The sequence below is a fragment of the Mustela erminea genome, chromosome 2 (assembly GCF_009829155.1).
Source record: "Mustela erminea isolate mMusErm1 chromosome 2, mMusErm1.Pri, whole genome shotgun sequence".
In the NCBI taxonomy this organism is placed as follows: domain Eukaryota; kingdom Metazoa; phylum Chordata; class Mammalia; order Carnivora; family Mustelidae; genus Mustela; species Mustela erminea.
Window position 1 is genome coordinate 70,386,241 of NC_045615.1, and position 17,831 is coordinate 70,404,071.

Consider the following 17,831-nt stretch of genomic DNA (forward strand, 5'->3'; position numbering starts at 1 on the left):
TAAGAAATATTGATGTCTTTTACAAAAATAGTTTCAATATTGAAAAAGGAAGACAGATGTTCTCAGATTTTAAAATTAAATTTCAGATTGCGAGATATGAAGTCACCGGAAAGGTTTTCAATTTTTTAGAGAAAATAAAAATTACAAAACATTTAGCCAAAAATTCAAATAGCTTCACTTTCATGGCAATCGCTCAAAATGTACAAAACCATTTGAAAGCCTAAAAAAAATCCAAATTGAAATTTAATCAGTTACTATTTTAGAATTTTTTTTCTTGCTTTTAATAGAATTTAAGAATAACCTTTAACAAGCAAAGAGACATTAAAGGGTAAATCAAATAATTTTTTTAAAATATTTTATTATTTATTTATGTTGGAGAAAGAGAGAGAGAGAGTGATTGGAGGGGAGAAACATTGAGTGAGGAAAAAGAATCTGAAGCAGACTCTGCCCTCAGAGCCCAAAAGTGAGATCAGGAATCACGACCTGAGCCTAAACAAACTGAGCAACCCAGGCACCCCAAAGACCTTAATTTTAGCAAAATATTTGACTAGTAAAGCAGAGAATGCCTGAAATAATGAATTAAATGTGGTAATATTTTAAAAATCATCGCTGATGTGGTAGTAAATTCAGAAAAATCATCAGAAGGCAGAACTAACAACAACAAACCCCATATACCAGATTGTGATCAGTAGAGTCAGTGTTTGCCAGAGAGCCCCTGCTAATTCTTACTAACTCTGAGCCTGGATTTTTGAGGCCCATGTACCCACAGGGGCTGGAGGCAAACCACGGGCCTGAATTTCATAGAAGTCTGAGTCAGTGATAACTTTAAAAATCTGAGAGCCTGGTTCCCAGAGACCAATACCCTCAGTGACTGAACTTGAGGGGGAAACCCCCTTACAGAAGAAGATATGGAGAATACTTGCACATCTACCTTGGGTATTGTATTTGTTTATTAGTTTATTTTAAAATTGTGTAATACTTGGTTATCTTGGTGCCTTGCTGATCTTTGGAAGACTACCCTTCCCAGGGCTATCTAATTCCTAGAGCTAGCTAAGGACTCGCCTGTGAGCATACCCTCATACGCAAACCAAGTAATCCTGAGTCCTTAAACTCAGCTGCCTCTTTTGTGTAACTCTCACACAAGCCGAGATTCTCTTTGCTTTAAATCACTTCAACACCAAGTACCCAATAATTAGGGACCACTTCATAGTCCAGAACCCCCCCGCCCACAGTTATTCAAACTATACAATACTAAGCTTGCTCAGCTTGCCCACCCCTCCCTTCTTACAAAAATCATGATAAAACCTCTGTCCATATTTTTCTCTTACTCCTTCTGCCTTCTGACCAACCTTGGTGATTCCCCACATGGCTTTGCAAGGCATGCATGGCCCATTCTCTGGGAAATCGTGAGTAAGAAACGGAAGCAAATTGCTTCCATATCTGTCATTTTACCATACTTGATTAAAACAAACTCCAAGCACACATTAAAACACATTTGCTTTGGGTAGAACAGAGTATAAAATTAAAAACAAATACAAGAAGAACAAAAATCTTTTAAGAGTTTCTAACCAGGGGCGCCTGGGTGGCTCAGTGGGTTGAAGCCTCTGCCTTCGGCTCAGGTCATGGTCCCAGGGTCCTGGGATCGAGCCCCGCATCAGGCTCTCTGCTCAGCAGGGAGCCTGCTTCCTCCACTCTCTCTCTGACTGCCTCTCTGCCTAATTGTGATCTCTGTCTGTCAAATAAACAAATAAAATCTTTAAAAAAAAAAGAGTTTCTAACCAGAATTTTTCCTAACAAGGCTCCAAACCTAGCATGGAGCCCAGTGTGAGGCTTGAACTCACAACCCTGAGATCAAGACCTGAGCTGAGACCATAAGTTGGATACTTAACCGGCCGAGCCACCAAGGCAGCTCTCCAATCAGAATATTTTAACATAAATGGAAATGTGGCATGAATTCACACTACTGTGTGACTTTAAAACCAAGCCAATAATTAGGTTAAAATGATTCTGGATTGGCCCCAAGAACCTGACAAAAGAAAACATAGATGTGTTATGGAAAAAAGAACTTCAGAAACAACTTTCAAACATTTCTCAGAATTCCAGTCAATATCATCTCCCAATAAGATGTCATTAAAAACATGAAGAAATAAGCCATAAGCAAAGGTAACAGAAATAAAACATGATGAACCTACCTGCAAAGCCTGTAGATGTAATAATCAGAAAAATGAGAATTTTTTAAATCTTTAAGAGTGAATCAAAAATATAAACAAGGACCAAATTACTATTAATAAAGAACCAAACAGAAGTTCTAAAAATTAAGATATAAAATTAGATTTAAACTGATCAATAGATAAAATAACACATTACACAGTCGAAGAAAGAATAACTCAGTGGAAAATTGATGCAAAGAAATTATCCAGGATCACCAAAGAGAGAGAAAGGCATGAAAATGTGAAAGAGAGGCTTGAGGGAAGAATTTCAGATTCCCCAATGATAGTTCCAGAATAATAAAATAGAAAGGGTGGTGAAAAGGACATATTTGAAGAGATCATTGCCATTTCAGATGCTATAAAAGCACCAATGTACCAGTATCAAACTGAGAAAACTCAGTGAATTCCAAGGAGATGAATTAAAACAAATATACACCTATGCATGGTGAAATTAAAACATTAATGAAAAAAGAAGAGTTACTTAAAGCATCAGGGAGTAAAATTGATTAACCACAAAGGAAGAACAATTAGATTAAAATTAGATTCCTCAATAGCAGAAACGGAAGCAGAAAACAGTAGAATAATATATTCTAAGTACTGACAGGAAATAATTGTTACCATGGAATTACAGATTAAACAGGTCTTTCTTTCACGAATGAGATGTACACAGGCATTTCCCATAAGAAAAAGAATACAAGTTACTGTGGTTATTAATAGATAGTCTATTTTAGAATGTAAATCTTATAACCAGTTTGAGCTCTCCTTTCTTTTCTAAGTCCAGCCTAGTGGTTCGGGACTTGTGTTGGTGGAAGTGGAGCAAACACTCTTACAATCTTGTCGTTTTTCAACCTCTTAGTCCTCTGGTGTGGAGACAGAGAGGGAGAAGAGTCAAAACGTGTTTCCATGTACAGCTGCCTATGGATAATTGGCCAATGTTCCCTTTGTTAGTTGAAATGCTCTTCCATTGCTTAACTCCACCGTGGCAATTTGTTCTGTCAGTTCCAGCTACTTCTCTGTGGTAGGCATCCAAATGCTTGTTTTCTATCGGGCAGAGGTTCCCTGGTTCTGTGAAAAGCCTTAATGGATTCTTACCCTTTACAGCCATGGCTTGGGAGAATCAGCGGAGACTTAACCACTTACTCTCCCCATTTCTGTCACAGGGATTTCACTTCATTACCTCTTGTAGTTGGGGATTCTTGCTCTAGCTGATAGCTCTCTTGGAGAGTACGAGCAAAATTACTCAATTTCTAACCTATGCCCATTGTGCTTGTGGGAAACAGGAAATCTTGCCACATCCCACGGTGGGGATCCAGGCAATTCCCCCTGGTAGTTGTCTCTCCTCCTCTCTCTTGCCCCTCTCTTCTCTCATCAGTAGCTTTAAGTTTAGGGCAGCAAGTGCCCTGCTGTTCTGTAGATCCGAAAATTTCACATGAAGATGATCAGCAGTCACAACTTAGTGGAAAGGGCAGTGTTTCTGACGTCCTCACCCACGTAGGATCAGAAAGAATATTTTATTTATTTATTTATTTGTTTGTTTGTTTATTCAGAACGAATATTTTAAATGCTCCTCCTCGCCTATGGGAGGAGTATGGAAAGCTGCTCCACAAACTCTCATTCCCTTTAAGGATGACTTCTAGACTTCCTTCTTTGTGTATAGTTCAGGGGAAGTGGAGAAATGGAGAGCTGCTGTAATGGATGGTTCCAGCTGTGCTGAAATTGTGCCTTTCAGAAATCTTTTCAAAGTGGTTGGCCCTACTGCTGGTAGTTTTTGATTTTAGAATTTGATATTAGAATGTGGATTCTGGGCATCACTTCTGGGAAAACAAGAACACACTGGCATTACTTGGTGTCAGACTATGGACCTTTAGGCATTAATTCTGGGAAAGTATGAAAGTTTTTCATTGGTACTTCACAACATTGTGTTATAATAACATAACTTATTGAAGATACAAGTTGCCCACTACATAAATAGTATGCAGACATCATTGAAGATCATTGAATTCCCTGGTCTATATTAAAAAATTAATGTTTGTAATAAAACAATCGTGTTTTAAAATATGGACAACTGTGGCTGTTGGAGATAACATCAGACTATAAATAGATTGGAAATAAACAATGAAGGTAAAATATGTAAAATATTGGTAAGAAAGCACTCTGGTTTGTGTAATTGTCCAGAATGAATAGTACACAGAGCCACTCAACCTGAGAACTTTAGGGTGCTAATTTCCTAGACAAATTCAATTTCATAATTTTGAGACTAATTCTGAATCCTAAACTATACTGTACTTGGAAGCAAAATTCATGTTCTATTCTCTTTTCTATTTCATTTCTCAGTCATATTAGTAAAATAATTAAAAAATTTTGAGTGACTATGACTGTTAGTCTTTTACAAATTAGTACAAGAAAAAGACAGTTCTTGTCACATAAAACATTCAGCCAAAAGTATAAGTTAATGAAAAATCCAGTTCAAGTCCTTGCCTTCTCATCTGTTGGCCAAGTATTAGTAGGATTTGTTTTTATTTAATGTTTAGTTCTTTATGAACTCTTACTGATTTCATAGTAACAGTTAATTTCAGGTTTTGTCCTTCAATAAGCAAAGAGCAGTTATAATAAATGAAGATCAACCTCAAAGTAATGCTCAGCATATATCTATGAATGTATTCAGCAAACTTGTAGTTGATGTAATTAAGAAAAACAACAGCTCTTGGAAACACAGCTAAGCTTTATGAAACAACTCTTATCTGATGCAACACCTTAAGCTCTTGAGGGAGATTTGATCGCAAACATGTGCATCATAAGAATGGCTGCCAGCTGCAGGAAATTTGGCAATAATTAGTCTGTCCCTACAGGTTCCAAATAACGTTAAAACAAAGGGCAATACTTTTCACAAATCCACAAAGCCACATCCTAAAAAAAAGAAATAATTTTTGAAGTTTTACTTTATGGAATGTATCTTCAGAATGTATTTCCAGAACTTCATTTTGAAAATGTCTGTTACTTTATATACTATTAAAGTACAAGCATACATGAAAATCATTTCAAGTTACTTTAAGTTTTCCTGTTTCCACTGGATATTTGGCCAGATACTTGATGTGATGGGGTGTCTAGATTTTAACCTTTAAGAGGTGGTAAAAACACAAGAGCTTATGTGTCCTTGTTGCGACATATGAATTACAGCCATGAAACACCAAATTGTCATCTGAGATCTTGATTCTTTCATTTACAAATGAACAAAACAAAACAAATGCTGTTTTATTGAAAGTAATGAACTGATTAACATCAGAAGGTATAGGGCTTCTGACCTCTTTCCCAGGTCATCTATTTGAAAGCCCTATCATTCATAGAAAGAAACTAACTCCAGTTTAGTTTCCTCAAGTTGCATTCTTCAGTTCTGAATATGTAAGAGGATAAAGCAGAATTCTTTATATTCTACACAATTATAGCAAACACTATTTATTAATTATTAATTAATTAATTGCTATTAATTAATTAATAGCAAACACTATTGTTACTGATGGGTCCATTCTCTTCCAGCAAATTCTAGTAGCTGCATATAACTTTTTACATTATGCTAAGAAAAACCAGTCACAAAATTTCACTTTTGTGAACTACTTTTGCCCTTTTAAATTTCCATAATTTTGAAAAGGCTACAATATTATACCTTTGTTATTCGTGAATAGACTTTTCTATTCCAGTATTCAGTGTGTGTAATAACACAAACAGGAACTTCTTGGGCTGGTTCTCTGGTGTCACTTTTCCTACCTCTTGTAATCACATGGAATAGTCTAATGTATGATCTAATGCCAACATATGGCTTCTACTATTCTTCTCCCCTAAAAGTAATGAGGGCAGCTGGGAGTAGAGCTGACTCCACTTAAAATTAGGAAAGTAAGAATAGACTTGATATATAGATATATCTTGATGTTATAAAATGTTATAATGTTATATAATGTTATAAAATGTTATATAATTATATAATTATAAAATGTTATAATTATATAACTATAAAATGTTATAAAAAACAAGGACGCTCTCAGAAATACCTGAGGTAGTATGAAAAAGAGATAAAGAGGCTAGTTTGTCAGAGGGGTTCCAGAGGCCGAATATATCAATTTTAGCACCAAAAGGGGGAAAAAAGTCAATTTAAACTTTTTTTTGAGTATCTTAAAGAAGATATGACTTTATGGTGCAACTAAAAATGCACAAGTTAAAAAGTGGTTGTAATGGGGCACCTGGGTGGCTCAGTGGGTTAAAGCCTCTGCCTTCGGCTCAGGCCATGATCTCAGGGTCCTGGGATCGAGCCCCGCATTCATCGGGCTCTCTGCTCAGCAGGGGGCCTTCTTCCTTTCCTCTCTCTCTCTGCCTGCCTCTCTGCCTGCTTGTGATCTGTCTGTCAAATAAATAATAAAAAAATTTTTTAAAAAGTATCACTTAAAAAAAGTGGTTATTATTTTATTTTATTTATTTGACTTATTTTATTTTTATTATATATTATTTTATTTTTTGACTTATTATTTATTTGAATTATTATTTATTTTTTTATTTGACTTATTATTATAAGATTTTATTTATTTATTTGACACAGAGAGATGGTGAGAAAGGGAGCACAAGCAGGGGGAGTGGGAGAGGAAGAAGCAGGCTTCCTGCTGAGCAGGAAGCCCAATGTGGGGTGCAAACCCAGGACCCCGGGATCATGACCTGAACTGAAGGCAGATACTTAATGACTGAGTCACCCAGGCACCCCTAAAATATAGGGTTTTTTTAAATACGTAAGCTGACTTCTTTTTATTTTGCTTAATGGAGATGAAAAATTTGAGAGAAACATGTAAAAGATGCAAACAAAATCTTGTTTTTAATGTGGCAAAATGTATTTGAATTAGTTAATAAAAATAAAATGTCAGTGAATCAAAGGAAAAAGTGTATAGACCAACAAAACCTTGTGGAAAATGCGAAAATGAGAAGAGGGAAACTGCAGAATGCTTACATCTTAATGACACAAAAGTGAGACCAGACAGGAATACAGAGGGAGTTTGACAAGGTAGGTGTAGGTTTTAAGGAAACAATTGTGCTTTTAGGTTACCCTGGCAACAAGAGTGTCATATTATGCTTAAACATTATAACGAGAAAACCACGTGAATGTGAAGTAAATCATAATTAGAGTGGCCCTATTTTCCTTAGAGATAGGTTTGGAAAAGAATTTGGGACAGGTTTATGCCGTTGACAAAAGATGAAGTCAATGAGCGAGAAAATTCGAGCGACATTTTTTTTTTAATTTTTAATTTTTTTAAAGATTTTATTTATTTATTTAACAGACAGACATCACAAGTAGGCAGAGAGGCAGACAGAGAGAGAGGAAGCAGGCTCCCCGCTGTACAGAGAGCCTGATATGGGGCTCAATCCCAGGACCCTAGAATCATGACCTGAGTCGAAGGCAGAGGCTTTAACCCACTGTGCCACCCAGGTGCCCCTCGAGTGACATTCTAAAGAAGTTGAGCCTGCGTGCTCACAAGCTTCTGAATATGGCACAAATCTCTTGTTCTACTGATTTCAGTTAAGTCAGGGAAAACAAATAAATTATATACATATATATTCACATCAATTACTATATATTAGTTAGAATCACCCCTGGGAAGGAACACTGGGCTAGAGAAGCTATGGGAGCCATTTCTCAGGGTGCCTGTGGAATCTGGTTTTGGACCCCAACTATTGTAGCAGTCTGGGCTGTGGACAAGTCTCCTGGCTCTTACTAACACAGAGTCTGGATATGTCCCTCCCATTTAGTGATTCCACTTCTGTTTATTTCCTTCAATAATAGGAAACACAGGTAGACTTCTGGGTCTGCCATATTCCAGTGAAGGCAACGTTAATTGTTAGAACACTCTGTTTATAATGACCTAAAATTTACCTCTCTAATTTTGTCTGTTCATCCTAAGTTTGCTTTAGAGAGCCACCGAAGACAGTTTAAAAAAAACATTTTAATCTACATCTGAGCTTTAATTAACTTAAGCTAATGCCTCTTATAATGAATTTAGCAATGATATATGTTTAAATATGCCCCTTAGTAACTGTAACTCTATTAGTAGCCATAATAAATAATAACATATGTCTATTACTAGCAATAATAATATTATTGTATTATTATGTGCAATTAGGTACACACTACTTTTTATTTTTATAAACAAATAGGAACAGCTACTTTCCCGGGCTGTGAGTCTCTCTGGGCTGAAAAGTGAGTGTGAGGTACTGAGAGAAGATTGGCTGAACTCATCATTTGATTGATTTCAGGCTTTTGATTATTTGTTGCTCTGTTAACCACCTCTAGCCAAAGGATGATGTGAGGCTCAGGTGAGACCAACGAGTAATGTGTCAAGCTCAAGGGAATCAGTGCCATCTATTTTTAAACATTACGATTTGTGAAAAATCAATTTTGCCTTTTGTTGTCTTGCTTTGATTTAGCCCAACTTCCTTTTTTATAGAAAAATAAATACAAATAGCTGGTTGAAGAGAATGCAGTTTTCCTACAACTTTCTCATGGTTCTCGTCTTGGAAGCAAGAAGTAAATAAAAGATCTGAATTTAAGTGGTAGAATTCTTGTGTTCTCTGTAGAGGATATATAGCCAGCAATGTGAAGCCTCTCACTACCTAGTTCTCTTCCACTTATTTATCAACACTGGTAGTCTGATCCAGAGAAAGGGGGTAAAAAAGAAATGGAATGAAGTTAGTGATGTTTTTATAAAACAAGCATTCTCTCTCTTTTCACACACAGCTATAGGAAGTTCACTCATAAACACTGGTTTAATTTTTGACTCCTGGAGGATTTTAAAAACGACACATGTGAGGTAAGACTTGAGAGAATGAATTTAACCTGGCTAATGGGACTCTATTACTCATTATTTATAAGTGACATATATGAGGTAAGTGATACTTCAAGGTTCTCAAAGAGATATTAAATAATAATAATAACAATATTAATAATACATTTTTCTTTAGTATCTTTCCTAAGATAAAGAGATGTTAGTACATTTGAACAACAGTTGAAATCTATGTGTTTAAGTTCCTTCACTTCTCAAGGGTGAGATTAAAAAAATGGACTTTGGAAGTCAGATTTCAGAAATGTGTATTTTGTATGTAAATAATGTACATAATACTTTTTTTTTTTTAATTTTATTTATTTATTTTTTTTATTTCCAGCATAGTACATATGTACATAATACTTTTTAGTGTAAGAGAAAAGACAAACCATGACAGGCAAAATGTTCAACGATCTACTTGGCCGTATTTCATGAGCGTGTACAGCATCCAAATCAGCTAATGAAATGCTTCAGCTCAGTAACTGGCTTCCTACAAAGAAATTTTAAGATAAATGTCAAAGAGAAAGACACTTTAAAGGGCAAATAAATTATGGAGTAAATTAGCATTAATAACAAGTTATAAGGAAATTACAGCATTTTCATACTGACAACCCCCCCCCCAAGATTTACTTAAGAATTATAAATGAAACAGAATAACTCAGTAGAAAAAAATGGTCAAATGATGGTTAGAGGGAAAAGGAGGAATATAATGTGTTAATAACCTGAAGTTTATCATAACTATCCCTTTGTTTTGAATTGAAATAAATCAAATTTAGAGGTTGAATTATGTACCTCATAAAACACTATTGTTTTGTAAATGTATCAGTCAACTTATTTAACACAATTTAGAATAATTCAAAATATATTTTACTAAAATTATCCTACAATAAGCATGAGTTAGGTAATTTGACAAGTGCATAAATGCTGAATGTTAGTAGAATCTAATTTAAACTTTCTTGCTTGAATGGATTAATGCAGTTTAATAGAATATGGTGAGACATTCTTTGTTCACAAGTATTTAAAATTAAATCTTACATCAATTTTATTTAGAAAAGATCAAATGTATAAAAATATTGACATGCAAACAGAAAATAATACAAATACTAATAATTCACAATCCACAAAGTAGAGCCTTGTTTATTGTTTTATTGTGCTGGGTAATAATGTGAATCCATTAAAATTAATTAACATCCTGTCAGCATACATGCCTTTTTCCACCAGGAAATATAATAAGACAAATTTTTGAGCTACAAATACATTTGCTTATTTAATAGCCAATAACAGCTGTAATTACTTCTGAGAACCTTAATTCAAGCAAACATATGATTATAATTAAACATACAAATATATTCACAATGATATTTAAGAATCTGATAATAGTAAATAAAGTTCTTTTTTTTTAGAGAGAGAGAGGGAAAGGCAGGTGAGGGGCAGAGGAAGAGGGAGAGAATTTTTATTTTATTTTATTTATTTGGTAGAGAGAGAAAGGGAGCATGAGTGGGGGTAGGGGCAGAGAGAGAGGAAGAAGCAGACTCCCTGCTGAGTAGGGAACCCAATGTGGGGCTTGATCCTGGAACCCTGAGATCATTGACCTGAGCCCAAGGTAGACACTTATCTGACTGAGCCACCCAGGTGCCCCAAGCGGGAATCTTAAGCAGGGTCATTCATATTTTCTCAGTAGAGGATCATATAACCAGAAAGTTATAAATGCATATAGGTATGGTTCTTTATTTCAAATTTACATTTGTTAGTACTTTTGATTAGAATTGAGTTTGAGGGCACCTGGGTGGCTCAGTGGGTTAAGCCGCTGCCTTCGGCTCAGGTCATGATCTCAGAGTCCTGGGATCGAGTCCCGCATCGGGCTCTCTGCTCAGCGGAGAGCCTGCTTCCCTCTCTCTCTCTCTCTCTGCCTGCCTCTCCATCTACTTGTGATTTCTCTCTGTCAAATAAATAAATAAAATCTTTAAAAAAAAAAAAAAGAATTGAGTTTGAACTGTGATTATTAAAGATGAATCAGTTGTGAATGAAATGCATATACAGATAAAATTGCACTTACCATTTAATATGATTATTCACATTGCCCTAGTTTTATGATTTAATTTTAAAGGATTTGGATTTGAATAATTAAAAACAATAAAATTAGTTACAGCTTCAATCAGTTGAAAGAAACCTGTTAGCATGATACCTGGTGGCAGTCATCTATAATGTAATGGGGGTGATATTTATTTAGTTCCCACTGATTTCTGCATGCTGGTTAACATGGTAAAAACATAATTAAAATACTAGGTGACTCTTTTAGGCCTTTTTTGTTCTGTGTTCAATGTTAATTGTATACCATAGTGTGTAAAATATTCTGCTGGTTACCTATTAGTTTTATCACCAGGTTTGGGCAAATATCTGGGAGTTGATACTGCTGTGTCATAGGGTAGGTACACAGTAGACATGCCTATTTTATACACCTATTATATATATATATGATACACACACACACACACACTCAGAGTAGACGTATATTATAGACTCTACATATACAATGAACTCTGGTAGTGGTGCGGTTGGTGTGAAGCATAACAAAAATAAAGTACACAAACCAAAAATGAGTAGCTTAGTAAATTTGTAAAAAATGAATGTACTCTCATAAGCAGCACCAAGATAATTAATAGAACCCCAAAGCTCCACTTGTGCCGATTCCCGCACACTCCTCTCCCTCTATGAAATAACGTTCCACAGTATGGATGGGATACTGTGATATAATGAGAAAGGTGTTTTCGTCTTCCTCCAAGCTTCTGAACGAAGTTCCTCAAACCATTATGTTTTCCAAAGTGATAAGAGCCGTAGGAACATTGTTATAATATCGATTCTTGTTCCTGGCTTCTGAAATAGTCCTAGAGCCATAAGGTGAAAAGAGCATCATTTTTTGTTCATAATAGGTTCCTTTCAACCACACCTAAATTTAAGTTATTATGTTAATGAGGTAGCTTTTGGAAAGTCCCTATGGATTAGGGCTCATTGCCAGGGCACCAACATTATTAGTGGAACTTTCAGCCCCATCTCCTGACCTCTGGGGAGAAGTAAGGGACTCGAAGTTAGTTAATCACTAATGGCCAATGATTTAATCCACCATGTTTATGTAATAAAGCCTATATTAAAAAAAAAAAAGAAAGAAAGAAACCTAACCTAAGGGATTCAGAGAGCTTCTGAGATGCTGAACACATGAAGGTGTTTGGAGATACGGCACACCTGGGGAGAGCTTGCAAGCTTTGTGCTCTTCCCCACACTTAGTCCTGTGTATCTTTTCTGTCAGGCTGTTCCTGAATTGTTTCCTTTTATAGTAAACCAATACTCTAGTAAGTAAACCCTTTTTCTGAGTTCTGTGAGCTATTCTAGTAAACGATCAAACCTTAAGAGGGAGTCTTGGGAATTCCTGATTTATTGTTTGCCACCAGTCAGAAGGATGGGAGGCATAGACTTCTGAATGGAGTCAGAAGCAGGGAAAGGGCAGACTTGTTGGACTGAGCACTTAACCTGTGGGGTCTGTGCTAACTCCAGGCAGTTTGTGTCAGAACTGAGTTAAGTTGGAGGATACCTAGTTGGCGTCCACCAAGAATTGGGGTACTTCTTGGTGTGGAAAATCCCACATATGTGGTGTCAGAAGTGTTGGTGAGAGTAGAAGTACAGAAGTGTTTTCTTTTTGTGAGTATACCATAATTTATTTATTCATTCTACTGTTGATGGACCCATTTGGGTGTTTTTCAGTGTTCACCTAGTATGAATCATGCTATATCCTTTCGTATGACTTCTGGTGAAACACACACACACACACACACTCACATTCTCTTGGGTATATACCCAGTAGTGATATTTCTGGGTCATAGGGATATATATATTTAACTTTCACTGATAGACCAAAGTTCCTAACACAGTTACACCAATTTACACACCTATGAACAATCTCACCAAGTTGTTCAAGATAATTGCCAACACTTGGTTTTGTCTTTTTCATTTTAGCCTTTCTGGTGGGGGTGTAATGGTATAGTATTATGGCTATAATTTGCATTTCCCTAATGTCTAAAGATTTTGAGCACATTTTCAAATATTTATTGGCCATTTGGGTGTGTCATCTTTTGTGAGGGAACTTTATTTCTTTTTACTTATTGATTTGTAGGAGTTCCTTATATAACCTGGAAACTGACTTTTTGTTAAGTTATAGTTGTTATAAATAATCTTCCCAATCTATGGCTTATATTTAAAAGCTTTATTGAGGAGTAATTTACATACTACACAATTTGCCCATTGTAAGTGTGATGTAGGCAGGTCAGGTCCAAGGACGCAGAGGGGGTCCCACAGGACCAGCCAAGAGGGTCCTTAGCTTCTTGTAGTATAGAAATCGAACGGAAGCCAAGAGGACATGAGAGGAGAGTTTATTGAAAATATAGAGAGAGTGCAGATTCAGACCGATCACCCAGGAGACTTGGAAAGAGAGAGACTGTCATCTTTGCTTAGTGTCTGGGGGTTTTATTGAGGATGGCCATCTGGTGTACGTGTCCTCCCAAGCATCCAGGAACTGGTCAAAACAAGGACAAGTGCTCAGGTGCCCTCCATAACTCACTTAGCCCTGAAGCCAAGAGTCTTAACATCAAGGTGTCTGGAGTCAGTGGTGACCTCATCCAGTTACTCCTTAGATGTTATCTATCATGCTGGAAGACTGCAAAGAAATCAGTAACTCCTTGACCTTCACGAGGAGGACATACACTAAGGCATGTGTAAGGTAGAGGTGTAGGCCCTTGTAAGAACAGGGGCAGCAAAAAAGCAGTCCTTCATGGGGTCCCTTCAAGGGTACAGTTCAGTAAGTTTTAGTACAGTGTGCAGTTGTGAAATCATTTCTGCAATTCAGCTTTTTATTAACATTGTTTTAAATTTAATTTTTTAAATTACGATAGATATTTAAAGTGGTACGTTTGCAGCCCAAATAGTTCTCAGTTGTACACTTCAGATTTACCCAACTTCTTACAAATATCTGAGGGCAGCTGCAACCATGGATTTCCACTCCATGATTTCTCCTTGCCCATTCTTCTCTCTGTTCTGTTTCCCAAAGAACTTCTTTCGGATGGGGTTCAAGGTAGAATTTACCCGCCTTGTATTGTGTCCGCTGCTCATTAGGCGAAATCTGTTTCCTCCTGGTCAGATCCCGTGCTCTCTCAGTGTGAAACACCCTGTGGTGTTACAGGTTCTCAGGAAGCCTCATGGCCTCCTTCACGTCATCATTCTCACACACTGTATCACCTCACACTAACACTAGTTTCTTGAACTGCAGCGCTGTGATACCATTTCCGAATACCCTCCAGCTCCCCGCTTAATGCTGCAACAGCAGGCCGTTCACCGTTTTGATCCCGAGACCCCATGGTTCAGTCTTAAAAAAATTCTTCCCTCATCCCAGAAGGTTTTCTCCTACCTGTTTACGGTCAATCCTGCTCCAACATTCAGCCACAGGCACCCACTGATCTGTGTCAAGAAGTGGATATTTTCATGGTTGTGCAGAGTTAGGACTTTCAGAGAAAACATTACTCACACCTGGGTGAAAGGACAAGCCTTGGAAGTTAAATGGTGCAGGTAAAAGGTTAGGTAGACCTTGAACCATCTGCTCTCAATCAAAAGGTCATGAAACTTACCTCCTCCACAGCCAAATGCTTTGCATTCTGTGGCGCAGACTTCCTCCTCTCTTCTTGAGAGAATTCATTTACATTCCAAAGGATTGTGAAAGCCTGCAGAGCAGAAATTTCTCTTTTTTTCTCAGGAGGGTGGGGGGAAGGTATCCTGCTCCTATATAAAACCACAATTCCTAATCTCTGGGTTCCTTTCTTGTGATACAATTCCTGGACATGGAGTCCTAACGATGGGCTGTTATGACGTCACCTCTGGGAAACTGATGATGTCATCATGGGTAAATAATAATAATGACTCTGATCTCTAACACAGCAAGGTCAGGGTTTCTTGCAGGATAACTATGAAGAAATATAAATAGTAAAAAGGTATCGGCTCTGCTGAGAAGGATGGGAACCTTTTTGAAACCTGGTTTGCTGGAAGAGACACAGGAGAATCTCATAGGCTGACTAACAGGATTTGAAAGATGTTAACAGAAACTAGAAGCTGCCATGTTGAAAGGATGGCTGAGGACTAGGAGGTAGGATTAGAACAAGCACCCAAATAATGCTTTTGGTTTTTGTTTTCTCTTCCAGGCAAGAGAAGAAAAGGCTCAGGAATTCTCCAAATTGGGCTGTGGGTAGGTAGACAAGGTTAGAAGTCTCCATTGCTTTCTCCTCCAGGCTAGATGAGAAAGCACAGGAATTCCTACAGATGGGCTTTGGGTAGACCCAAAGCAGTAGAAAATACTTTGTTTATTGCTGTCTACTGCAGACAGGAGATGAAAGCGCTAATTAGTTACCAAAAGTGAAGTAAGGCTTTGGGCATTGCAGTGTGAGGACCTATTTTATATTTCTATTTTAGCCAAAGGCTTCCATTGAAGTTAAGCAATAACTTTGTTGTTTAACCCTTAAACTGTCCCTGCTCCCCTTTTCTCAGGGGACTTAAAAACAAGTCCCAGAAAACCAGCTCCAGGTGTGGAGGCCAAGAAAAACAAGGCTGTACCCACCTCGAGTCTAGCCCTGACATAAGTACAGCCATCTTGGCAAGGCAAAAGCGGGCACCTTGCACTGTAAGAGTGGGTTAGCATAAGAATGGCCATCCTGAAGGCTGGGAAGCCATTTTACTGAGCGTCCCTAACCAGCCCACAGGGCGCATGTAACTTGAGATAAGAGAAAGTAGCTAAAACCTAAAAAACAACTTAATCATATACCACCAAGGCCGTTAGGCGATGGCGCCACAGGGACCAAATGTTAAAGAAAAACAAATAGTTAACTTGCAGAGATCACAATCTTGCGAGACAGGAATCTCCCTTGGTTTGCAAATGTCCTGGTGATTTACAACAAAAAGGGCTATCTCTTCAATGGCCTGATTTCCAGAGACAAATGGCTCAGTTCCTCAAGGCCTAAGGTCACCCTCCCCACCATAAAATGAAGGGAGGCTGAGGCAGAAGGAAATGTAAATAAAGTTAAATTTCTTCTAAACCTAAATCTCACTTAACCGCCAGGATGGCGCCAGGGCAATGCTGGGGTGGCAAAAGGTTAAACAAAGTTAAACTGTCAAAGTGGGGCACAAGATATGTATGTAGCTATGGGAAAGTACCTTGAAAATGCTATATAAACCCTTGGCTTTGAGTGCTCAGGGTCCTTGTTGAAACCCGCTGTGCTGGGCGGATACTTGGACCCCAACTAGCTGGAAAAAAACCTTGCGGTGTGACTTGCATTATTGAGAGTGTTCTCTGTCTATTGAGGGGTGGTCGACTCTGTACCCTAACAGCAGCTGCTAAGCTGCTCAAACCTGAAGGGAGATGTATCTCACCTTATTCCTGTGGAAACCTTCCTCCCCCCAACTCCCCTTCTACCATAATCTCTGCTGCTAAAGGTTAAGTGTGGGGCTTAGGACTTCCTGTCACCAGTGGGGATGAGGGCAGCTCTATACACTCATTTAAAAGGGGAGGAATCTGTTGGATTCCATAATCTGTTGGAACAGGTGTCTTTATGCCTAGTTCTGTGGCAGGAAGTGGTGTGGGACTCAGGGATGGATAATGAAGGTACTAAAAATATAAAATGTGGAGCCATAGAGGACAGAAAGAAACAGCTCAACCATAGCCCAGAAGCTAGGAAGTACACAGGCATGGAGCCAAAGAAAAAAAACAGGGGAAAAACCTCTCCACTTACCCGCTTACCTAGTCTGACTGTCACTGCAGCCACTTCTCCCAGCTGGGAAATAATAGCTTATCTTAGCAACTGTCACTGTAATCTTTGAAAGGCTAAGTTAACTCTTAGGTCTTTGAGCAAAACCTGAAGACAAGAAAGACAAGTTTAATAAAAAGACTGTATATTTTATTTTTACATGTACATGGGCACCTTCACTAGAAAATGAAGACACAAAGAAGTAGCTAGAGGTGAACTCTATGTACTAGGTTAGACAAAGGTAGCAAATTGTGACAACATGACAAAACAAAGGGGTTTGGGGTAGGGTAGTTAAGTGTGGAAAAGTGACTAGAGAGATGTAGATCAGTTGAACAAGTTTGTACAGATTTCTCTCAGTACCCTTCTCTGGTGACAAGCATGTCTTCTTTCCTCTTGTATAGGGAGGGCACTTTTCATGGGAGTTTTATCTACTCCTCCAGAAAAAAAGAAAGGTCAGAGGTCCCTTTTTGCATCTGACATTTTTAACTTACCTTTAACTCACTCAAAGTAACCAATATGCCAAGGCAGCATATTTTGGGGTGATAGACTCTGAACCCTTATATTTTGTTGCTAAATTAAGTGTGACTGCAAAGTAGAGATAATGTGGATGCTATATGCTTGTAATTCCCTATGTCCCAGGTGCTAGAGGGCATTGATACGCCAATCACAAAAAGCTACAAATAGAGAAATGTTAGTGGGCCATTAGAATGCATCTATCTTCATGACTGATGAATTATGCTATCATTTTTTTTTTTTTTTTTTTTTTTTTTTGCTGAAAAAAAGCCTCTGGAGGGTCTGTGATGGTGACATGAGAAAATACAGTTTCAGATGCTACATAAAAATCAAGGTTTTGTTTTTGTTAACCTTAGTTATAAAATTTTTTTTTCTCATAGTTGTTTATGATTTAGAAGTTCAGTTGAAAGTATCCACCAGGCATT